General features: G+C 33.4%; 1 long non-coding RNA gene across 2 annotated transcripts in view; it reads left to right on the forward strand.

Annotated features, from left to right (window-relative positions):
- Nucleotides 1–26,915, forward strand: part of LOC100938574 (uncharacterized) — a 78,468-nt gene that overhangs the window by 37,477 nt on the left and 14,076 nt on the right. Inside the window, exon 2 of one of the 2 annotated variants that reach the window (XR_008510916.1) lies at nt 50–15,968. This is a non-coding gene — a long non-coding RNA (uncharacterized LOC100938574). Of the gene's footprint in view, nt 1–49; nt 25,325–26,915 lie in introns of those variants that run through there. The other variant, XR_008510918.1, reaches the window with a different exon arrangement.

Raw genomic sequence — 26,915 nt, forward strand, 5'->3', positions numbered from 1 at the left:
CAGCATGGCCTGAGTTTCACATAATATCTTTTTGTTTTGTTTTGTACAGAGATCCTGGCAAAATTACCAACAATCAATGATGGAAACTGAAGGGAGATTGATTTAAATCTTCAATGACAGTTGTACAGAAGTTGAAGAAACACGTCATCTTTCCAAAGAAGAGTGAGTAGCTTGGTTGGTGGTACCCTAAAATTAGGGCATGATTAAGGTACGTCATTTCTTTTAGTTCAATCAAAGTGCTTTGCTGTTTCCATTGCAGAGAATTTCTTCTTCTTTTTTTCAATCTCTCTCTCTTCCTCTTCTTCCTCTCATTAGTAGATGTCTTTTATAATTGATGTCATTTACTGTCCTTTCATCAAATGTATGCCACATCACTTAGGCGAACCAGCAGACAGGGCACCAAAATACGCATTAGAGGAGACTGGCTTCCATGAGACGCTTCGACTGTCTCATCAGGGCACTTGTAATAAGCATCTTGGTGCCACTGAATGCAATGCTGTGTTCAAATAATAGCTTTCATCTTCACTCTTTTTAAATATAAAAGTAAACCTTGAAGCCCTTTGAAGGACCTAACCAAACAACTTACCTATGAAAATAGATCAGTAAGGCTTTGAGAAACATTCTTAAGTAAAATCTGTAAAGCATCTTTGCATTTTTTTTTTCAAGAAAGACCTCCAGGTAAATTATGGCTTTTAATAAGACACATGACAATCTCAATTACAAGAATCATTAGTGTGTGTCCTGTGTGTCATTTTATGTTCCCAGCAGGATATATCTTTTCTCATCTAGGGTTTCCAGGGCTGTCTACTGTTCTCTATGTGTAAAACATATTTAAGTGTTCCCCCAATGCTGCACTAATGTTGAAACAAAACAAAACAAAAACGAAAAAAACCTTTGTCAAGTGGTCAGACAGACTGGAACTAGAGGATTATAGGTAAGAGAGATAAAATGAAGGGTTGAAAGCTATAATTTCTATTTATGTGGTGGCAACCAAATCAGCTGTTGGAGTCAGGCAATTTAAAGATGTGGCTACTGTAGCTCAGAGTCTGGGAAGAAGACACTTCTGCGTCTGACAGTGAATCAGGCCCCCAGTTTTGAAGATGTGCTGTAGGTGATTCCTCGCTGAATCCATTTCCCAGTTAGTTTCTATTCCCCGCCCCATTCCTGTGTCCCCACACTTTCCACTTGATTTTATCTCTTTGACAATTCTATATTTTACTTTCCTTCCTCTCATTCCCCTTTTCCCACCCCGTTTTTTTACCGTAGTTTCTTGGCCTCTGACTACTGTTCCATGCTGGATGTCCCCAGAAAATAGAGTATGTTTAGAAAGGAGACAGTGCATCTCAGAAGGGCCTCCCCAGTCCACTAGTCCATTTTTTAATGTGTTGTGCTCTGTGGGTGTCATGAATATTTGTAGATGAAGTAATTTGGGACATGAATTTTGATAGAAGCAGGATCACCAATAAAATGATAAATGTAGGTACCTGTCTACCTTGCATAATATTCACTATGATCTTGAGAATTTCAATGTATAATTTGTCTTTATTCTTATTTTTCATTAGAATTAACAGAATCTCAGAGCTGGTAGAAAGTATAGAAACTGTATATACAACTCTCATATTCAGATGAAGAAAATGATGCACAAAAAATCAACTGTCCTAAGCCATTCAGCTTGTCTATAAGTGCTGTTGGCTTAATTATAGTTTTGCATATATTTAGGCGAAGAAAATACTTTCTCAGAAACCGGTTAGAACTGTTTGAGAAGAAATATAATCATCAAAATATATACACAGTAAAATGTAACCGTCCATCATTCAACATAGGCAAGAATATGTATTGAATTGCCTGAGTGTATTATTCATATAGCAAAACTTACTGGAATTGCTAATAAATCTTCTGACCTCTGTATATGTATAAAATATATAAACCAACCAAATTCTGTACATAAATAAATTTATTTTTGGATACCAGTACAATCCCTATTTCACTTTTGTGTATTCCAGTTATTTATTACTCACAGTTCTGTAGTTTTAACCAGAACAAAGGGATTACCCAGAAGAAAAGAAGGTAAGCTATTTCATCAGTTTTGTTGGAAATCAGAAGTTTTTTTTTCTATTATTAGCTTTGTATTCTTAAAAAAGAAAAACGAAGGAGAAAAAAAATCTCATCTTCTCATTTATAAGAATTCCCATAAAAATTGGCAGTGGTGAGGTGGGGAGGAAATACACTACCAATAAACAACTAGATCCTATTATTGGAGACAATCAGTTTTATTCCACAGAAAATATAGTTTGTTCTTGAAGATGTAATAGACATAATATTTTTTAAACCAACATATTAAATATACCAGTAAATATTTTTTGTTACACAAGGCTTTTAAAATTTAAATTATACCCCTAAACTGGCTTTCTAGTTTTTCTAGAGAAATAAAGCAATTTTAAAGGAAATATCCACTCAGATTAATACTGCAAATGCCATACAAAAATGTGTGTGGTGATATTACTGAAAATGAGGATTTTTGAAAACTGAAAGAGCAAAAAGTCATTGCTCCAAAAGGCTTCAAGACTGCCTTAGGATTAACAATGCAAGTCTTCGATGTATTTAGGTAATCATAATTTGATTAGCTTTCTAATTCTAAACATATTTTGATTCAAATGTTTAAAATATGGTCATCTCTTCAGTTAAAGATGAACATTTTAACTGAATGTTAATGAAATGAACATTTTAACATTTCAGTTAAAGATGAAATAACAATACCTAAAGAGTTCTCCGTCTCCATAATTAAGTGCTACCTGTTATTTATTCAGAGCATATGTTTCAGTCTCAAAACACCGAGGACACATCTCAGTGAAATAAAAATAATCATTTTTTTTTAAGAAATCAGAATCATGTGGCAGTCGGCAGGCTTAATTTGTATTTTATGGGCTCCAAATTCAGATGAATATCATCAAGATCTGAATTGTCTCAATGGCTGTCATAATTTAAATAATAATATATCAAAAATATACACTACTATCATATAATTAATTTGTATATATAGAAAATTGAATTCTCTTAGCCAAAAAAGTACAGGGAAATCATCACAAAGGAGGATGAACATGATTATTTTTTCCTGTTACTTCTATAGACTTCTCTGTAACAACTGATATGAAGATATCATCAGAGTTTGTAGGTGTGCAGTATCCATGGTATTAATAAAGGTATCTATAATCAAATATAGCAGAAATAATTAGGCTTCACACCAACTGCCTTTCCTAGAATCTCCAGGGACAGGAAGTGCAGCTGTGTATCACCTGCCCATATTCTACAAATAGCACTGAAGGATATAACTCGATGAAACTTGAAATCAGATTGCACAAAAATACATTATTCCCAATTTTCTATTTTTATATTGCTAGATAAATTGTAAATTCACAGCAACATTTGTCTACTGTTATCTTTATGTTGCAAAATTACACTAAATTTTGAGTGACATCTTTATCCAGGGGAGCCTAGAAACATCCTTTGGCTAAAAAATAAAAAGGTTATAATGTACAGTAGAGAAAACATTTCTAGAAAATATGCCTTTCACTGTGCCTTTAAAAACTAAGAATTTTTTAAAGACACAGTGAAAGGTATATTTTGATCCAACAGCTTATATTGTTTAGAAATTTGGCTGTGGTTTAGTATTTTGTCAACTAATTTTCAATCACAAAGAAAATTTAGAAAGAGATGAAATAGAAATAAAAGTCTTATTAGGAATAGTAATTATATAGATAGTGAAATGACTACTTTTTTTATACGGAGCAATAATTTCATAATGTAATAACTTCCTTTTCAGTAAAAGAAAGTGATTAACAAAGCTAAACCTTCACACAAGGCAATGTACCACATAATTCAAAATGCCAGTGCAAAAATGTTAGTTAATAAATAAAGATTCAATGCTTGTCTGTAATAATTAGTCATAGTTTCTGCACTTAGAAGGAAAGCTCTCCCCAGGAGTTGAGAATTAGAGTGGAAGTGGAGATTTTGAGTATAAGAAAAGCGAATTTCACTCATGTTGCAGGGCTACACTGCTATGATGGAAGGCTTTCATTTTTCAAGGGAAACATGGAAATTACAGTAACTACGGCCAACTTATATTGGCCTAGAGAACACTTTATTTTTCTCTGGGCCCGAATTTCTCAACAGGTGCCACTGTTGATATTTTGGACCAGATAATTCTTTGTCATGAGGAAATTTGCTGTGCATTGGAGGATTTTTATCAGCATTATTGACCTCTCCCCAGTAGATGCCAATAGTATCCCCTCCCACTATGGTGATATCCATATATCGCCGAATGTTCCCTTGAGAACAAAATCTGCTTAGACCATTTGTCTAGGCGATTTTGCTTTCTTCATTTATCTTTATGCAAAATGAGTTTGATTAGTTATTTGCATTCACATTAATAGGAATTTTGCACAGAGAAAGTTTATGTAATAAGTTAAGAATAGCTCTACAATGCAAACGTTTCTGCAGGATATAAAAATAAGAATCTCAATGGTACATTCATCTCTTGAAATATTTGCTACACAACACACGTTGAATGTTGAAAGATGTTGAATGTAGGCTCATATTTTGTGCCTTATTTGAAAATTTGCAGTGTAAATAATGTAAATAGATGCAAAATGTTTGCCTTTGGGTATGAAAAAGTTTTCTTGTGTATTATAGTTAAATATGGTAATAGGTTTTTAGAGGTAACTTTCTGTGGTAGTGAACGAAACAAGACCCTACTATGATGATTCTACATGGAGCTGATTTTAACAGAAGAGTAGCCTTCATTGTACCTTTCCATAATTGTTGGCTTTATCCATGTATTAAAGCACAGATTTCTTGGGAGACCACAAACATTGAGAGTGAAAGATAAAATCTGAAGAGAACCTGGGAAATCATCATTAAATTGAGCTGATAATCATGATAATCATGTCTAAAATATGGACTGTCAGGTTTTTTTAAACTAATGATGAGATGGCAGAGAAGCTATTAACTTAATATGCCTCTCTCTCTCTCTCTGTGTGTGTGTGTGTGTGTGTGTGTGTGTGTGTGTGTTTTGGTGGAAATAAATTGATAAGAAAGGAAAAAATAATAGTCACATGGAAGCTTAGGAGACAAGTCAATAAAAGAGAAATATCCAGGTAGTATGAAATCTTAAGCTTTACACAATAGAAAAAAGTATATTATATGGAATTGATCCATTATTGTTTCAAAAATGGTGAAAGTTGTTAAACCAGTAACTTTTAGCTTAGTTTATCTGTCAAAAAAAAGCGACATGAACAATTCAAGATTTATTAAACGTTGAAGATTTCCCTTCAGTATAAATTTATAAATATCTAATGAGTGTGTGTGTTTGTGTATGTGGCTTCCTCATTGAGCACCTGGAACGACTTAGCTAATTTGCCCTTTATTCCTTATGACTTTCATGGATAATTTCCCAAAGCTCCTGAGGATTATTTATTTATTTATTTATTTATTTATTTATTTACTTATTTTTGGGACTGGTTCTCTCTCTGTTGCCCAGGCTGGAGTGCAGTGCCGTGATTATGGCTCATTGCAGCCTCAAACTCCCCCACTCAGGCGATCTTCCTACCTCAGCCTCCAGAGTAGGTGGAACCACAGGTGTGTGCCACCACATCCAGCTATTCTTTTAAAAAAATTATTTGCAGAGATGAAATCTTCCTGTATTGTTCAGGCTGGTCTTGGTATCCTGAACTCAAGTGATCCTCCCAGTTTGGCCTCCAAAAGTGTTGGCATTACAGGCATGAGCCACTTCAGCTCACCAGGTCACTTACTTTAAAACTCTCTACTAGGTGATGTGAAGGCCCCAAAATTTAAATATACCAGTATTTCTCTTTTATTATATTTTTAAAATTTTAGGTTTCAATAAGCTATCTAGATCCACAAATGTTAAAATAGATTTTTCTTTTGTAGATCCAGCATTGTTCACTGAGGATAGATGTGGGATCAGTTCCTTTCAGGTATTAATTGTAATGTTGCTGAACATATTACCATGAATCTGTAGTATCAAAATTCAGATATTAAACTTGGGAGGATTTATAGTCCAACTTGTAGTAACTAAATAATAAAATGGTGGCATGATTATAGTTCAATTTTTTTCTTTATGAAGAGCTTAGGGTAACAATGCTTTGTTTCTGTATGTTGCACTTTTAAATTACAGTTAAGTCTTTCCCTGAAAACAAATAATATGGCATGCAATAAAGGGGAAAAGTGGATATGAGAACTTATCCTTACCAGTATATTTGAAATGTGACAAAACATTTTTACAGTGAGTATGTTCAAATTGAAAAGAAATTACAATTTCCTTTAACCAAGTACTGGGTCACTATTTCTTCCAACTTAGTTACTGAAGAAACACTCAGCTACCATAGATTTGCTAGGCCAAAGTTTCTCAAACTTTAGCTGTGTCAGAATTACTTGGAGGGTTTATTGGAATGCATATTGCTGGGCTTGATGTTCAGAGTTTCTGAGAACTTGCATTCCTAACAAGTTCTCCGGTGATGCAGTAGCATAGAGAGTCATTTTTCTGGAGACATGCTTAATTTTAGGTACAACTTATTTTGACTTGAGAACTTTCTCTTTATTAAAATAGCAAAGGCGGTGTAGATACAAATAAATAAATTGTATTCATTTGGGTTTTCTCATTTGCAACAGACCAAATCAGCATTACCACTGGAAAGAATGACTTAGGAGAGTGGTTGTTTTAATGAGAGATTCTTTACATGCCATTGAAAGACAGGAAACCTTAAAAGAAAAACAAAACTGATAATCAACTCCTAAACGGGGATTTGAATTAGCTAAAATCTTTTTTTTTCAAATGCCTACTAGAATGTCAAAGTTCATTCTCCTACACTAGCAAATACTTTGTTATCAATATTTGTTTATATTTTCCCATAGTTATCCTTATTTCACCTGCCACAAAAGAATTAGTCATTTTATGTCCTCAGTCTTCAGCCCTCCCTAAAGTACCCAATAGCTCTTGTCCTTCTATAAGTCATCACCTACATGTACTTTAAGACCCCACTAATTCAATAATTTTATTTAAACGTTGATAGGATTCTATTAAATTTAAGGTATATTATTAATTAAACTAGAGGACATCTACTATAGTAAATAAATTATCCATGATTTAAAAACAAAATTCAAAGGTAGACAAGGCCACCTGTGGCCATAGAGGCTGTGTAACTTCAGGAAGAACACTTATGAGTTAATGATAGGAATGGCACTCTCTGGAATTGTACAATCCAGTGTGCCTTAGTCAGATATAATAGGTCAGGTTTAGCAAGACAGGCATAAAGTTCTAGCCCTAACTTCAAAATTCTACAGAATGTGGGAGACATGAAGTAAGAATGGCACATGGGACTTTTGGCTATTAGTTGACCATGAATAGCTCAGTGTGATTCAATGGTGATATGTAACTGCCCTCAAAAACTATGAAAAGCTTAGAGTTTTAGCAGAGGATGGTGTATCTGTTATGAGTGAGATGAGAAGTCTCTCTCTTCATGGCTGGTAGAATGAATCCAGAATTGTCAACTTCACATAACTCTCAGAATATCCTCAACCCTGCCTTGTTTTAGGTGAAACTAATGCACCAATTATTTCATTCATTTACAAAGAAACTTAAGCTAATATCTACATTCAGTACAATAAGTAATACAGACCCTTCAAACAGAAAAAAAAACCCAGAAATTATCAAACAGAATTTCTTCAATTAATTTCAATTTAATTTGTGTGGACAAATATGTATTGGTTTTGACAATAAAATATGTCAAAATACTGTAGTGTTTAAAATTCCCATATGGAAATATGGCACCATGATTGTAGCTTCTGAATGAAAAACAGAGTTTTCAGTAATTTGTACTCTTCTGACTACACAGCACGGGAAGTTGAGAAAGAAATTCTTCTAGGTTGAATACTGGAAAAATCATCATCTATTTCCTCTACTCAGTCACTAGTATACAAAGAAGGACTTAAGCAAATTTGCTGATTAATTTATCGGTATCTAAACATTTTGTTTTCTCTTAATTCAGTGGATGAGCTATAGTACTGGAACATTTATAGCTAAACTTTGTTATTTGGTTATTGTCCTTATAAAACCAACTTTTGCTGATAAAACGTATTAGCACTTATGGATGCTTTATAAATACAATAATACAGCTTTGAGAGCATTTACTCTGTTTCCCACAAATTTTAATAAGCCTGGCCCAGCCTTTTCAACTGAAGCAAATGTACAGACCTCTACACTTCAACATGAAGATCTCCAGTTCACAATGTGCATATTCAAAGCGCTGATACTAATGCTGTATCCAGAGATTTCAATGGGGAGGGTAATCTGTAATAACAAAATTGTATCCCTTCCTTCCTGCAATTACCTCACTATCCTCACAGCCTTGACATCTGGAAACCCACTGCTACTGTAGCAGCTGTGACTCCTCTCCTAGCAGGAAGTGAACTACACATTCCAAAGAGCACCAATTGTTTTGATATTTTCTGGCAGCTCAAAAAGCTTGGATATTGGTGAACACATTATTTTGTGGCAACCACATTTTGGAATTATACACAAATGTACAACATGTCACAATCTGAACAACTTACAGGTGTTAATTTTGTCTTTCTCTTAATGATATCATATTCCAAATTTAATCATTTTAAATATAGAGTAGTATATTAGAGAATTAAACCTCATTCTGCTCATACTCACTTCTGCCATCATTTTCTCAAATGATCAACATGGAAGAAGTCTTACCCAAAAATATGCTCCTATTTAAATCATTGGAAGAGAATTAATTAATTTAAGTTAGAAAGTAAGTGTTGTGAGAATCATCCTGCTCTGTATTTGCCCACATAGCACCTCTGTTAGCAGAGATTTTCAGATACTTATTAATTTTCTAGAAATCGAGACCTCCAAAAGAAGAGCAAAACTATTAAATGCTGGGCAAATCCAACTGCATTTTAGTGTCACCAAATGCCTAAAATTATTTTGTGTTTTTGAGCTGATATATCTATATATTGTTTATTCAGATTGCTCTTATTCTTTAAAAATAACCAAAGGGATGACTGCTGAATTGATTTACTGCAAATTTATCTTTGAAACGGCTACAAATAATTGTTATTCTCATTTTAAGAGCATTAGTGTCTTTTGTTCATCAAATTAAGAATGAAACGGATTTTAGTACTGCCCTACAATTACTTTGGTAATCAAAATGATTGCCAATGATCTCCAAGAAACTAAACTGTCTTGCTACAGAACAGATTGAGGATTGCTTTGATTCACAAAAAAGCTCTGCAAAAATATAATTAATTACATATTTTGATTTAGTTTATAATTTTATTTTTTATTTCTGTTTTCCCTCTTCCCTACATTCTTTTAAAATATGGCAAAGTTTTCCATTGTATATTTTTATTTGACCTAATTTCCAATTAAATTTAATATTTCTCCTTGCTTAATTATTTCTTCTGGAATTTTACACTCATGGTGATTAAATCTCAATCTCCTCTCTCTTATTCTCTTTCTTTTTTATTCTCTTTTTCTATCACACACAATTTAATAGTTCATCTTAAGTGATTTCTGATGCCTTGTATTCAGTGACTCTAGTTTCTGATATCCTCTTCTGGTTAAAAATATTTTTGCAATGTATTTATAATATCTTTTCTATTACACTGATTCTGTGTATGTTTAAGCATTTGATCACTTTTATTCAAGTGTTCCTATGATAACCAGAAGATACTGTGCATTCTCATATTATTTTAATGCTCCAATGTATACTGCAGGCTTAAATAACCATAAAAGCAATGTTTGTTTAGAAAGTGACTGGTTTGTTTACCTTCACTGCTGCAGAAAATCTCACTAGGCAATTTGCCTGGGGCTGATACTTGTAACCATTAGCAATTATGGATTCTAGAATGACGTTGATAGGAAGTTTTTAAAAAGCTATTTCAAAATCAGACACAAAAAATACAACACATTTTCTAGGATTGTTTTTCTTGCCATTCATGCTGCTTGCGTTTCTTATCTTAACTAAAATTCACTTTTCATCAGCCTGCAATGGGTCACAAAAAAATGCTGTATCAATCTTGGGTTGTTCCTGGACTTTCATAGTCATATAAATTATTTTCAGAATCAGCAAAGCAGAATTATTTTTATAAAATGGTGTCCTTACACATCATTGATGTTTTGCAGAGGTCTGGACAAAACGCCAGTGATGTACTTTTAATTGCCAAGGGATCCACTTACACAAAGGAGACATGGGCGCACCATTCTACTGTCAGGACACTCATCATTTGACATACGTATTGGACTTTGGGGGAAACACAAAGAGGATGCCTGGGACACTGTTCTTATCCTCTAGAGTCTTTACTAATAATATGTCAAAGTTGAGTAATAATACACACTAAGTAAAAGCTTTTCAACAGAAGCATCTCCATTAGTCTCCACTTTGGGCCAGACAGCAAACTGAGCCTCTATTTCTATTAAATACAAACTGATCTGAAATATTTAGAGCAAAGAAAGCACATCCTTTCAGCTAAAAGTTATAGATATCCTTTGCTACATGACAAACAGTTGAAATTATCAAATATTTAGAACAATATGATTGAAGAGTTCAGTTACAGGCTTTGATTTTGACTGTTTGCTTGTTGATGAGTGTTGTGCAGAAATGCCCAATATGTTTGAATTGCTTCACTTTGAGCATGATTTGTGCCAGAAATAGTGCTGATTAAGCTGTTTTTTTTTTTTTTTTTCCTTTTTCTTACGCATTTAAAAATCACCCTTTACTTTCCAAAGACCTCTTGGTCAGAAACTTGTATTTAGGAATTTTGTTATGCCATAATATAATAAAATGTATCAAGGCAGAAAATAAAATAAGCGGATGATTTATGCATAAGATGTTTTGCCTTTAAGCTATTCAAACCTGACTTTAGTGAAGTTTATTATCAAAAGTTTCTCACCTGATAACATAAATTTTGACAGAATGGAAATGTTAGTTTTGGCCAATAAACATACAGCCTTTAATCATCCCAAAATTTTCACCTAGGAAAGAAACTGGAAATAGTTCTTAAGTCTAATTAGAATAGAGAGATAAGTAACATTTTTAATACTAGATTTAATCTTGGCAAAAATATTTGTATCTCTAACTCAAACTCACTATCTACTTTTTAAAAATAATATTGCTCATCTTTTAATATAAAGGAGAATCACCATATAAGCCATTAAGACCTAAAATACACTAGGTGCTGGAAGCTATCATTGACATACTGTCATTCAAAAATTACATATGTATTTGACATAAATGTAATACTTCATGTACAATGAGCCATCAAGACTATGTGCAAATCCCAACAACTACTTCCTTTTTCTAGTTTTTTTTTAAAGAAATAAGACATAATGAATCTATTACGAGAATCTCCCACAGTGTAGCTTCCCCTTAATAATGTAATATATACATTTAAAATTACAATGTAATGCTTAAAAATTGTTAACATTTTACAATTTTTTTAATTTAGAGACTTGATCTGGAGAGCATTGGGTATGATTCTGCAAATCATGCAGCATATATTTTATTACAGACTTTTAGCTGCTGAGGTTTCTTACAGAGGTCAAATGTGTATGTTTATGTTCTGCTTAGCCTTATGACAAAATATATCACTATTGTTTAAAAATAAAAACATATAAAGAAGAGAACTACAATGTTCTTAACTCCTAGCATACAAATGCCACTAAACTGTCCACATCAAGACATTTGAAGTTAGCGTCTCATCATTTTAAACCCAGATGTGTGTATTTTGGGCACATTTTTTTGAGCACTACATAATCATAATGTAACCTAAAATAACAATGGAAGAAAACGAAGCTCTGCTTGATAAAATGCACTTTATTTTACATGGTGTTCACAGAATGGCTTAGATTAAAAAAATGAAATCTGTCTTAGTTTAAGACAGAAGCACAAAGACATTTCCCTTCTGGACAACAGACTTTGGCATTGCAAGATCAAAGGAACAATTTTATCTGCGTTGTGACTACAGACCAAAAGATTTTACAGTATTCCTGTCTCCGTGCTAAAGCCTATGTGTCTTTAATGGCATTTAAATTATAGCCCTCTGTAGCCATGCAGTCAAAACACCACATCATCTGATGGGACACCATGTTATAGTCTGTCAGTATGTCTCATTTAAAAATTCTTCTATACTGTACTTGCCCTCATTTTTCTCTTTTGGAAGAAAAATTGAGTAAACTGCCTTTTTAACTAGGTTTATGAGTTGAACTAATCAAGATAGACAAAGACATACTTTGGCTTACATTATTTTAACTTAATAAATTTAAACCAACTTAAAGATTTTTTTTCTTCTTTTCGTTCTTCCACATTTTTGTTTGTTTGATTTTAGGATTTTCTTCTCTCTAATGTATTACATGGCACATGGCATACTATAGACTTTTGTGACATGAAAAATAAAAATGTGTTCCCATCAGAAAATTATAGTTAAAGCATCGCTTTTTCTAAGCAAAGTATTTATGTTAAACTGATTTATAATAGAATGACTATTATATATAAAAGAAAGGAGCTGTTCTCTGAATTCTGCTATAGCACATAATGCAGATGGTGTGTTTCAAATGTCACTGGAGAGACAAGTTTTCATTTGAATATGTACTTCTAACATAATGTTTATTATAGTAACTTAACAATAAAAACTTGCTGAAAATTAGCATTTTACTCAGAATATTCCTGTACATATAAAAATAAGATGTTATATTTTATTGATCTGCAGTCCAATACTCTACTCCTGAGCTGTACACCCTCCTAGATGTTACATTTTCTACAGAAGCAATGAGCTTTTTCTCAAAAATAAATATAATCAGGAATACACAATTAACCTACACCTTCCTGATATCCAATATTATATATATTGATAAGTAGTTATAGCCATTTTAAAAAGTAAAACATTTTTTTCAGGAGCATATGCTAGATTAGTAACTGATGGATAACTTTGCTTTCATGCTTCACAATACAACAGGGAGTTTGATGCATTTTTAAGAGTGGATTTAAATAACTTGAAAATATAATGAATTTTTAAATCACATGTTCATTTTAAGATTGAGATGCAATATGCTTGTTGAGGATAAGTGATTTTAACATGCCCATGGGAGGCATTTCTTTAAAGTGACACTATCTTAGATAAAATCAACTGAGAATATTTATGAGAATATGTATATCTGTTTTGGAAAAAGCCAACCATTACAATAAATTGATTCTGATTTTGACTGACTTTTATACCTATTATTTTTGTGTAGAAAATCACATCTTCTATTTGCCACATATAGAGTAGAAATAAAGGGGGCTACTGGAAACATAACAGATTTGAGGAGTAAAGTCTTTTTCTCAATCTGGAAATGCCAAGGAAACTTTGACATATTTTACTTAGCTGAGGAATCAGGTAAAAAATGCGGAAGGTATTTATTGAGAATGGGGATAATTTATTATAACACCTTCTCATTGAATTAGGATTGGATGTCTCCATACTTGGCTGACATTTGATAAGAAATCATTGTCAAATAAGAAATTATTGTCAGAATATTGTGTAGCTAAGTGGGAACACATGATGCAATATTTTCATTAAAATACTTTTTTTCTTATTGCAAGCAAAAAAAATAGTGGTTTTCAGAGGCAAAAGAATAGAGTAGAAAGAACACTTTTCTTTGTGTGGAAAATAGTTAATTTTATATCCCCATTCTCTTCTACCCCACAACACTAGAATAATTCCCAGAATTATTTCTGGAAATATATTATTTGATAAATACTAAAGAATATGTGCAATATAATGAACACTTGTAAATCTGCTATCCAATTTAAGAACTAGAGCAGCATCAAAATTTATAAAGCAACCTCTGTACTTCTGTGCCTTCTCTCCCTCAGAGGTTACTATTATCAAAGTCTCCACTTATAGTTGTGCAGGTTGTGTACTTTACAAATCTAGGGAATGCCTACCCTTACATACAGTTCGGATATGAATGATGCCCCTTAAAGTGTGCCGTGCATCACCTACACAGATTTTCACGATGGTTCTCCATCCTCCTGAATTTCAGGGTTACCTTTTCAAATGAAAGTTCAGCTTGGTTTGAGCTTTACAAAAATGGTAACATTTTGTACATGTTCCTACTATTACTGGCTTTTCTTCAGTCAAAATATGTTTCTAATTGTCATCTACTAATTGTTGCATATAGTTTTAGGTTTATTTTATTCCTTGGGGTATAGTATTAAATTATGTAAGCATTCTTAATTTATTTTTTGTTCTCTTTTTTGGACATCTAAATTGTTATCTGCTTTGGAATTAAGCAAGCTGTTGCAGCAAGTATTCTTGTATGCATCTCTTGGTGCGTATGGGCAATAAATGCTCTAAAGTATGTACTAGAATAGAAATTTCTGAGTCATAGGTTTGTGGATGGATTAAGGGTATATATGTGGAAGGTAAAACTTTAAAACTCTAATGAATATATATGAAGCATATTATGATATTAATATAAAACTAGACAAACTTCCTTTTAAAAGACCTAAATATTTTCTAATATTAAATACTTTCATCATTTTTACAAGTATTATTTATGCACAGGCATCAATTCTATGTATAAGTAGCTACTTGAGTGGTTTTATAAAATACCTGCCTTGCTAAACCAATCAACAACCATTCTCTCCAAATCTATTATCTAGAAGAGGAAGCAAAGCCAGAATCCATTTTGGTTATCTTAATATTAATTAAACAAATTTATTTTAAACTCAGGAAATGGAGATTAAAATTAAAGGACTGAGCCAATGCAAAAATGACCCATTTTATTTTTCTTCCCATACCCTTTTCAAACCACTTTTGGAAATACTAAATATTAACACCAAACCTGAAGATTATAATTACAATCATAAGTATAAGAAAGTAGAGAAATGTACAGAAAATTACTAGATAGATTTTTTTATTGTGGTAAAATGTACATGACATAAATTTAACAATTTCAACCATTTTAAGTGTACAGTTCAGGGGCATTAAGTACGTTCACATCATTGTGCAAAATCACCATCAATCATCTCTACCTCTTCTATTATTTACCTTTTCAAACTAAAACTCTGTGCTCATTATACAATAACACCTAACACCTATCCTGCCTCCTTCTATCTCCTGTCAACCACCATATTACTTTCTGTCTTTATAAATTTGACTACTCTAGTTATTTCATGTAAGTGAAACCATGTAATATTTGTCTTTTTGTGACTGACTTATTTCACTTAGCATAATGTCTTCAAGTTTCATCCATATTGTGGCAGAATATTCTTCGTTAAGGCTGAATAGTATTCCATTGTCTGTGTGTGTGTGTGTGTGTGTATATATATATATAAAATCATAAGATATTGTATATATAATCATAAGATATTTTATATATGTATATCACATTTTGTTAATCCATTCAACCATTGATGAACAGAGAGCAGCGAGTTGCTTCCACCTTCTGATAATTGTAAATACTGTTGATTTGGACAGAGGTATACAAATATCTTTTTTAGTCTTTGCTTTCAATTATTTTTAGCTATGAAAATTTTTAAGAACTCCCATTAGTTATCATCCTGGGCAGTTGCCATCCTAGGTGTTAAAAGAAAACTCTGAGACTGGCCGGGCATGGTGGCTTATGCCTGTAATCCCAGCAATTTGAGAGGCTGAGGCAGGTGAATCGCTTGAGCTCCAGCCTGGGAAATATGACAAAACCCCGTCTCTACAATAAATACAAAATACACCACAGGGCATGGTGGCATGTGCCTGGAGTCCCAGATACTCAGAAGACTGAGTTGGGAGAATCGCTTGAACCTATGAGACAGAGGTTGCAGTGATCCGAGATTGCACCACTGCTCTCCAGCTTGGGGTATAGAGCTGGATCTTGTCTCAAAACAAAACAAAACAAAACACCCTGAGGATACTTTCTTTAGATTGGCAGAAGGAAGGATAGAGACAATACACGTTTTATATATTTTCTTTTACAATATTTTTGTTACTTGAATGCATTTAATTTTCTAAAAATGAACAAGTGTTATTGATACAGTATCCAAATTGCTATATTCTAATTTCAATAATATGAAACCATTAGAATTTTAAGTATAGACATAAAGTTACTAATTTGAATAGCAGATTTTATAAACACATTTTTTTCATGCTACTCCACTTAATAATGGGATACATTTGCATGGAATACTAATCAAAAAATACTTTATTCTACTTCATTAATATTTGCCAATACTCACAATCAGATGATTATTTGATAGATAAGCCGATAGACAGATAGATAAATGATAGATAGATAGATAGATAGACAGATAGATAGATAGATAGATAGATAGACAGATAGGTAGTCAAGTCAGTCTGGCTCAACTCTTTCTTGACCATTTTACAGGAGATGAAACAGATTTTGAGAGGTAAATTGTACAAGGTCCTTCAATTAAAAAGTGGCAATATCGAAGTTCAAACTTTAGTCTTCCTGGTATCAAAATGCATTTCATCCACTCTAGATTCTGCCTTTCTTAGCTAAATTCATCCTCACCAAAACACCATGAAGTAGATAGTGGAGTTGGCAGCTGTTCATTTACTCTTGAGAAATAGATCTTTGAGATATTAAATAATTTCCTTAGGATTTCATAGCTGATGAGTGGTATAATAATATCTCAAATCTTCTGGTTTTTAATTTATACTTTTTCCATAACCTATGCAACCCATGACCACCATTTAGTTTTTACTGATATTAACATAGAGTATTTTATCCCAGGCAATAAAATTTTAACTATGTATACTGAATGCATATTTTAAATATTAAGTTAAGTATGTAACTTGCCCTATGCCATATTTCTTTAATCAGGGGACTGAGCATCACATTTAGATTTGTTGAGTTTGGGAAAAGTTCTCAAACATCCAGACCCATGGACCTTAAGAATTACTGCAGAAATCTCCTTCAATATAGTCATAGGGAGCATTAATGCTTTTGTGGTACTAAACATATTTTTGAGCTTAGATACAAATCCTACTTTTCCTGAACTGATAGGGTAGGAATTGTTTAGGTGCTTCAAATCCAGATCTTTCAGGGGTTGCCACCTAAACTCATCTTTATGAGTAACTCTAGATAATAATACACTTTGGTATCTTCCAAAGTGCTTATCTATGCATGGAAAAGTTCAGTAATTATCATGAGGACTGTTTGTAGTTTAGTTCTTTTTGAATTTTAGTGAATAGAAATATCATTCATGCCTTAACACATGAGGGAAATCCCTTAAAGGTAACTACTCATTATCGTTTGGGTTAATCCATTTTCATGTCCAAAAAATGGACTATCATTTCCACAGGCTCATGCAAAAGAACAAGCACAGGTGTAGTGAATTTATCCTTCTCTTTATGTGGCCTGAAAATTTCACCCTGTAGTCACTTCATCAAAATATCTTTACTCCTTTCATCATAATCTATTTCCAAAAAGAAGGAGCAAAAGGCATTGTTAATTTTTAAATGTGGAACTATGAAATAAATAATAGTTCACACAATAATTCATAAAATATGAATGGTACTCTTTTAAAAAAGTCCCAGAACCCCTTCCTGTGTTTCTCTTAAAAAAAAAAATACGATTACATCTTTGTTGTTACAAGAGTGTTTATCACCTTTACAACTACTGGGCTTCATTTTCGACTAAAGAGATCTATATTCTAAACCTATCAGTAATACCTATGCTATAACAAGCTCTTATCAATGCTCATATAGTTCCTGTCTCCTGGAGCATGCAATTTTAGATTCATTTTGCTTTTATTAAATTGATTTCACTTCCTCCAACATTTTTATTTCATTAGCGTAAAACAAAATGGAGCTTAATGATTCCTTAAGGCTGAAATAAAGGACAAAATATTTTGTTGGCAAAAAGTAGTTGGTAATAATGCTAAAATATTTTCAGATACAACTAAAATAGAGTTGACTAGAAAAAAGAGAAACATAATTTGGATATGAACATTAATTTAAAAATGCAAACGTTTTGAAATGTTAGTACAACACAATTTTATTTCTGAATGAGAATGGTTATTTGTCCTCATGTCTTCATCATTTAAATGAATAAACTTTGTTTTTCTTATCATGGATCAACTAATTGCATTGAAGTTTTTCCACATAAAATAGAAATAGTTATCTCTCAGACATTAACTTTGTAAGAAGCCTGCTGCCATTGAGCACTGATATAGTCATTTATTTTGGAAGAGCTGCATTCTGACTATGAGAAAATACTTCTCCAAAATCAATTTGCTTTAAAGTTTGGGAAGTGGCCATTCTTTTATACGATACTCTTCCTCCCACTTCAAAATATTTACTGTAAAAATATACACAAAATGTGAGAACCAAAATATTTTAAAAACTTGAACAGTTTGGAGGTAACCAAGACATATATTCTAAAATATTATGAGGGTAGGTGAATAAATAAAGGCTTCTATTTAAAAATATGGAAGGCAGTCAAGTAAACAAAGAAAGAAAAAGAACAAAGTGGGGAAATAATACGGGTTTCTGTGATTGTCATTGCTCAGAATATGAGGATCTGTTTGGAAAAGGAAAATAAAGCATATTGACTTATTAGTTCACTTCTAAAAATACATACTACTTAAAGCAAGTCAATTATATAATTTAAAAAATAGATACATATGCATATTACTAAAATATATACATATATAATATAAAATTACATATATACTTATATACAAATCAAAACCATCAGTGCAATAATTCCTTTGCTTTTTAGAAACAATCACTATCATATGCAATTAATTTCAAGTTTGAATACAGTATATTGATAGACACTACAGTTATTTCTAGAATGAAGTCATTATTTTATGTTGGTAACGTGGTTTGGCTTAACGTAGTTAAATTTAAATGTAACTAAATATACTTAAGAATTAATTTAAAATTTTAGATTTGAAAGTATCTGAAATTGTCTAATATGGTCAAAGTCTAGACATTACTTCTTTGCATTTGCATTTTACATTTTTTTCTTTTTGACTTATCTGTTTTGAAGTGGATTTCTACTAAATTTCTGTACTGCATTTTATATGGTGTTGCTGGAAACTATGTATTGATTTTTTTCCTATGGCTTCTGTGGTAGAGGAACTAATGTGCAACTGACCTTGTAAATGATATTGAACAACTCTAGAGGGAAGACACATCTCCAGTTAAAAATGAAGGGTGCACATGGGTTACTCAACATGTGAGTCATCAAGAAATGCAATACTGTGCAATGACTGGTGAATCACAGTCTCTAAAGGAAGCTTTTTGAGATTTTTACACAGATGGCTATGCAAAGCATAAATAAGTGTGAGGAGGAAGGGAAAAGAAAGGAGGGAAAAAATAAATGTGTGGGAGGACAGGCAACTGCAACTTTCATTGTTCTTTATTTTCTTGACCATTGAACTAACTACTTAGATAAACCCTACAACTCTTCTCTTCAATTGCCATTACATGTCCACATAGCCTTTTAAAAACTCTAAATTTCACCTCATTCAATTTAGAATTTTTTTTTTAACTTTACACCTTGTAAGTGATTTGGGGAATGAGTTTCTGTGTTGTTTACATAATGCTCTCGTCTATGCTGTGATAGGTTGCGTGACAGCAGGAACCCCACGCCTTACAGTCTACAAAGACCCAGTACAGGATAGACAGTAGAGGGGAGGAAGGAAGGCCTCCCAAAGTTATTTTTACACCTTTATAATTTATTCCAATAACTTTTTAAACTCTGTCTCTTGCTTCTCCACCTTCACTTGTCACAATTCAAATCAAGTTGAAAATATTTTAAAATAAGAAACTGATTGGCTGGGTGCAGTGGCTTACACCTTAATTCTGGCACTTTGGGAGGGTGAAACAGGAGGATTGCTTGAGCTCAGGAGTTCAAGACCAGCCTGGACAACATAGGGAGAACCTATCTCTACAAAAAAATTAAAAAATTAGCTGGGCGTCATGCCATGCGCTTGTGGTCTCAGCTACTTGGGAGACTGAGGCCAGATAATTGCTTGAGTCAGGGAGGTCAAGGCTGCAATGAGCTGTGGTCACACCATTGCACTTCAGCCTGGGAAACAGAGTGAGCTCCTGTTTCAAAACATAAATAAATAAATAAATAAATAAATAAATAAATAAATAAGAAGCTGATTAACTTTTACTGTAGCCCATACAGTAGATGTATCACTGACCATGTTAAATATATACAACTCAAATAACTTTGTGTTGCAATTGTCTAGACATTCTGCTACCCATAGAGTCAGGTCCACACTCCCTACCATGGTATTAAAAATTTTTCATATTCTGAGCCCAGAAGATTTAGCAGCTTCAAACATCCTTCTTCTCCCTCTACTCACTTTGTTTTTCAGTGACACCTGTCTAATATTTATGTGCTTTTTTTCTAACATATGAATTGTTATACCAAGTTGCCCCCCTTAATAACCCTTTTTTTCTCACATGCCTTGTCTGTTTCTCTTCACAGATAATGTCTACTCATCTCTTTGGTAGATAAGAACTATTCAAACCTTTCCAGAGTGTTTTCGGGGACTTAATATTTAAAGATAAGATACCATAAAAACAGAAAAAAGATTTAGGGGTTATCTAGCCCAATCTTTTCATTTTGTGGCTAAGGAAACTGAAGCACAAAGAAAGAATACTGCCCAAAGTTATACAGTAATAAATTATACAATCATGACTAACTATCTATGACTTGCCAGTCTCTATAGCAGTGATCACATGAGCCTTTGATTCAGATGGTTCTGGCCTTAACCTTGGGAACTTCTGGACGTTACCTCATGTAACCTTTCTGAATCTAAATTAAACTTGGGAATAAAAATATCCAGAATAGTGATTTGTCTTCCCTGATTACCACTTCAGTCATTTAGTCTACCCACAACATGTTCTTACTTTCCGAGATAACTGGAAGCTACCGTAACAGCAGAAGATAGTAATTAGAACACAGACTGTGGAAGTATACATATATAAATGTATTTTTTTTTTCAAATTCAAATCTTAAGCCCACTACTTACCACCTTGGTACTCTGGGCAAATGAGTTAAATGTGTGTCAATTTCCTCATTGGTAAACTGAGAATAATTAATTTGTTTAATGCATTCAAACATATTTATTCAGAGAATTCTATTCTAGGCTATAAGGATTTAGTTGTAAACCATACAAATAAAATACCCGTTGCAATGGAGCTTCCATTCTGGTAGTAGAGGACACATAATAAACTGACAGACTAATGATACCCGTCTTCTCCTACCTGCACAGTGCATGTGCATGTGCTGTCTCCTTCCTGGAATTTTCTTCCCACAGAAGTCTAAAGAGTTAGCTCCCTCTCACCATTCAAATTCTTGTTTAAAAGTCACCTTCACTGGTTACCTACTTTAAATTTAAATCCCACCCTCATCACGGTTCATATTCCCTTTCCTGTTCTGTTAGTTTTCAAGTGTTAGTCCTATTTTTTTCTAATATACCACGTCTTTTACTTATTTATCTTTATGTTTCATCTTTCTCACTAAAATGTAAACTGCATGAGCACAGGGACATTTTTCTATTTTGCCGTCTGCCATATCCCAAGATCTTAGAACAGTGCCTGGTATGTATCAGGTGTTTGTTACCTATTTACTAAAGGACTGAATTAGTATCTAATGTAATATTCTATGGTGATATTTGCAATTAAGCAAAACAAACAACAAACAAACAAAAAACCACAGTAAGTTGATAGAGTAAGTAAGGTACTATTATTGATTGGGTGGTGAGGGAAGGCCTCCCTGAGAGGGTAACTTTTGACTAGAGACATGAATGAAGTGAGAAACATGAGTCATGGTTCCAACTAATGGTCAAGCGTTCTAGACAGAGACAACAGCATGCACAAAGGCCCTGAGGCTATTTCATATTTAGCATGCTCTGCAAATGGAAAAGAAGCATTTGTGACAAGAGAAGAGTGAGTGAAAAGAAGATGGGAAACAAAATGCGAGAAACAGTTCAGACCATTCATATAAGCTGTGGTGAGGACTTTAGATTTAATCATGTGACTGCCTACCAAGATGTAGTGTTGAGAGGTATTGAAGAGAAAGCATGTATAATTCTGTTCTCAAGCTGCTAATAAAGACATACCTGAGATTGGGTAATTTATAAAGGAAAGAGGTTTAATGGACTCACAGTTCCACATGGTTGGGGAGGCTGCACATCATGATTATGATGGAAGATGAAGAAAGAGCAAAGGGACGTCTTACATGGTAGGAGGCAAGAGAGCTTGTGCAGGGGAACTCCCGTTTATAAAACCATCAGATCTCGTGAGACTTATTCACTAGCATGAGAACAGTACAGAGAAAACAGCCTACATGATTCAATTATCTCCACCTGACTCTGCCCTTGACACCTGGGGATTATTACAATTCAAAGGTGGATATGGGTGGGGACACAGCCAAACCATATCAGAGCACTTAGCAGAATAGCAGGCATGTACACAAATATTCAATGCAAGTTATTTATTACTATGGACTGATTCACAGTTATAAGTTACAAACAAGGACAACGAAAAGAGAAGTGAACACTTAATTTCATTCCCTATGTATATACTTGATGTCAACAATGCAAAACACACAGACAGAAGGCAACTTAGGTTTGAAAGGGATGTGTGTAAAGCTTTACTGAAGAAAGTATGTAAAGACTAATAAAAAGATGGATTGGGCCCGGCTGAGGCAGGAGAATGGCGTGAATCCGGGAGGCGGAGCTTGCAGTGAGCCGAGATAGCACCACTACACTCCAGAGCTGGACAACAGAGTGAGACCCTATCTCAAAAAGAAAAAAAGAAATGGATTGTAGTCTTATTTTCAAAAAATGTGCATTACATGTAGCAGTCACACTCATAGAACCTGAAATATTTTAGTCCTAATCTGTGTTATCGATTTTTCTGCACTTACACTCATAATATATAGCTGAATTTTATTAAATAATGAGTCAATAGAATAACAATAGTATTCTGTTCACAGAATTTGTTTATTTCAAGCTACTGTTTGTTCTCATAAACACTCCAAAATATTACCAGACAGTTCATTTCACCCCTTTAAAATGTCTTCCCTTGGAGGAAATGATCCAGTATTGTTGATTACCTCAATCTAAATTTTATATATATTTATAATTATTCTAAGTCAGAAAGTGAAAGGTAACTTTTAAAAGATTATGCTTTATTATATGCCTTATCAATGAAGACTTTTTTTATTCATTATTATTTTCTACATTCAGCACATTCTCTGGAATTTTCAATAAACATGATGACATTTCTGAAGAGAAAATTTTTAAATCACCAAGTAACTCATTGTGAAGGTGGCTATCATTTCAATGTAACACCAAAGTATCTTCTTTCAACCTTACCTGAGAAAGAGGAAAGTGTTTTCATACACAAAAATAAAACAAAATCCGAGTTTTTGAGGATTTTTAAAACTAGAAGCCATGCTTATACTTTGTTATTTAGTTCAATTCTTTATGTAAGAGTAAGCATCTAGCACACTTAGCAGATTTTGTCATATTAAAAAGCATGTGCTATATTTAGTTCCAAAAGGAGTTATAGAAATTGATTGAAAAAATTCACATGAAGTTGGTAGAATATATAGGCTTTTAATTATTTTACTTGTCTAAAGGGTACATCAATTAGACAGACTGCCTACTATACATCATAAATTAATCCCATTCATTCTAAAAACTTGTTTATTTTTTCACAACTTTGAAATTTGGTTGTCCTAATTAATCGCTGTTGTATAATTCAGGCACTTGAGCCTCTGCAAGGGCTGCGTTTTTCCAGCTTGTAATCACACATTCAACAAACAGCCAAGTGCTGCAGACAATGGGTCCTTCACGCTCCTCTGAGACAGACTTTCTGTCTCTGATTTATGGGCTGAGTCCTTCTTGAGAGAAATGCCTGGGTGGGGACAATGCACAGCCTCAGGCAGATTACTTGCCTTGGTTTTTGGCCATATCACCTGAAAGCTGTCACTTGAGCACGGGCAAAGAGCTAAGAGGCCCCTTGGAATATTCCCTAAAAGAAACAAATCCACCGCAGGATCAGCCTCTTCAGGTTACATCTGCTTTTTAAAATCCCAGTGCTGAGAAGTGCGCTGTACCCAGAGGCTCTGATTCTGCATTACCTCACGGAAGGCAAAAGAACCTGCAGCGAAGGACCCTGGTGGATGTGAATGAACACTGCCAACTCAGGCCTTCCCAGCTCATTAGACGCAGCAAAAAGGGTCAGCCCTTGCCATCCTGAAATTTGCTGTCAGAGTTCTTGGACTACAACATGACTGTTCCCTGCTTCAAACAAACGGAAAATGATTCTTAACTTAGGCTATTCTTAATTTAAATGAATACATTTTAAATGAAATGAATTTAAAATGAAAAAAAAGTATTCTATCTGACCTTTCCTATTTTCCTTTTATTTTATATAATGATGCAGAGAAATTACTTACAGTGAGTGTTTAATAAAGCAAACATAGAAAGCAAAAACAAAACAAAACCAAAAAAAATGTCACCTAGAACTTCATTGATTTTGGGGAAATCTACTGCCTAAATCATCTCAGCAAGAAATCCTAGAGAAAAAGGCAACACATTATTCTGCTCATTGATTCTTCTGGTAATTGCAGTGGCACGAAGAGGGCCATGACTCTGCCACATATGCCAACATGGATCCAGGACCTGTTCTGATGTGTGACAATGCACACGGATTTTGTAGAGAGAATTGCGGACCTCAGAAATGAGCTTTGTGCCTGGACAGACAAGAATTTAGAAAATTTCTGTTGTATGGAATTCCCACTTCTCATTTTCTATTGTTCTGTAGACTTAGCATAATTTTACTTTTTTAAGAGTCTAATTATTTACATATTAATGTATATAGGTTGGGTCGGAGGTAGGAGACAAGACAGAAAAGCATAAATAACTCTCAAAGTGATATAATTGTTAACAAATTACCTTAATATCTATATTAATATGAAATGTTGGTAAATATCACATAATATAAGTATCTCACATGGATCCAAGATGATTTGAATTTTTTTACATTTTTTAAAGATATCAATTAATTAATGGGAAGATATATTGAAAAAAATACTATTTTAAGGTCTGATGTATATTGCTGCAAGGCAAATTTTGGCTCTGTCTTCAAGTCTTGGTTTACCATTCGCCATTTCAAATATTGAAAAATAAGCGATTTATTTGAAGAAGAGAAGGAGGAGGAAGGGAGAAAAAATATCGAGAAGTTTAAGAACCAGGTAAGCATTTTAATTATTACAAAGAATAAAGCATTCAACGCATTGTCTCACATAAAAATAATACAGAAAAATCCGTTAAGCGTCTTTGCTCTTCAGAAGAAAAAAATGAATGGATGCTGATGTTTTACGACATTTTGAGATCAAATGTATTTCCTTATGGCTCTCTGAGAGACAGAAGGGAAGGGCTGGAGATATTGGCTTTCCATGGGTACTACTGTGATGACACTGATCTGAAGACACTGAAAAGTTTTAGATTCTTGAGTGTACTTGTTAAATAAAACAAAACAAAAGAGAGAGAAAAAATTAGAATAGGGCAGTAAGTTTGTATTGTTATAATGAAACGCTGTAACACTCTAGGTGTTATCTCTGCACTGACATAAAATAAAAATAAACTCATAAGATGAATCAAAAAATGGAACAAGAGCTGAAGCAATAATCATAGTCTTAAAAGTTGGGAAGAGATTTTTTGCCCAATCCATGAATTTCACTGAGCCCCTAAAAAAGAGGAAATGATTATTAGAAATGACTCCAGATTATGCATTGACTCCTGGCTCTGCCTTTATATTTTTGTGGGGTTTTAGGCAAGTTTGTTACATTTTCTTAGTCATCATTTTATGAAATTAAGTGCTTCTATTAGACTATGTGGTAAACATCCGAAGAACTAGAAATTTAACAGTTAAACTATTTTGATAAGGAGTACAATCTAGGTAGAATATTCTTTATAATAAAATAAATAGAATTAGTGTGAATAGGCTTTCATTATTACCTGATAATTATTAATTTTAGGGTTACTTCTTAAGATTTCTTTTTTATCACAGAGTCTGTATATTTGTATAGTTAAGTGAGAAATAACCCAAATTTATACTCACTTTCAGCTGATAATCTATAATCAAAGTAATGCCTAAACTATAATGTAGGCTTTATTAGGTATCTACTTCTTACATTGAAATTCTCTGAAATTAAACCATAGACTTATATAATTCTCAGTTTCACAAAAGAAAACCAAAATAAGCAATTTAAATTTTTTTTTCTTAAAATAAAGCTGCTATTGCATAGCATGTATTTGACTATAAATGTAACCTGTTAGCTAATGGGACATGTAAGTACTATCCAATTGTCCAAATATAAAACTCTGCAGTAGTAGAAAGTACAAGAGTTTATTCCTGCTCAGCTCAGGTATGGAATCTCAAGAGAGTCGTTGTTTAGATTAAAGAACGAAAAAAAAGACTCCAGTCAATCCATTAGTAAATATTCTCTCAATTCATACAGGAAAGGTAAATGTTCAGGTGGTTCCAGATCAGCCTTGCCTTTAGCCCTTATGTCCTTTGATGCTCATAGGCCTCTCCTGGCTGTCTACACCCATGACCATCTGTTACAGTGGCACCATGCCCATTAGAAACCTTCTCTCCATTGTCTTTCTCTTCCTCTTTCTCTCTCCCTCTTTCTCTCTCTCCCCCTCTTTCTCTCCTTCCTTCCTTCCTTCCTTCCTCTTTCCTTTCTTTTCTTACATCCTTTCTTCTCTTTCTTTTCCTCTCTTTCATTTCCCTCCCTTCTCTTCTCTTCCCTACTTTTCCTTTCTTTCTTCCTTCCA

Source organism: Pongo abelii, chromosome 1 (genome assembly GCF_028885655.2).
Source record: "Pongo abelii isolate AG06213 chromosome 1, NHGRI_mPonAbe1-v2.0_pri, whole genome shotgun sequence".
Taxonomy (NCBI): Eukaryota; Metazoa; Chordata; class Mammalia; order Primates; family Hominidae; genus Pongo; species Pongo abelii.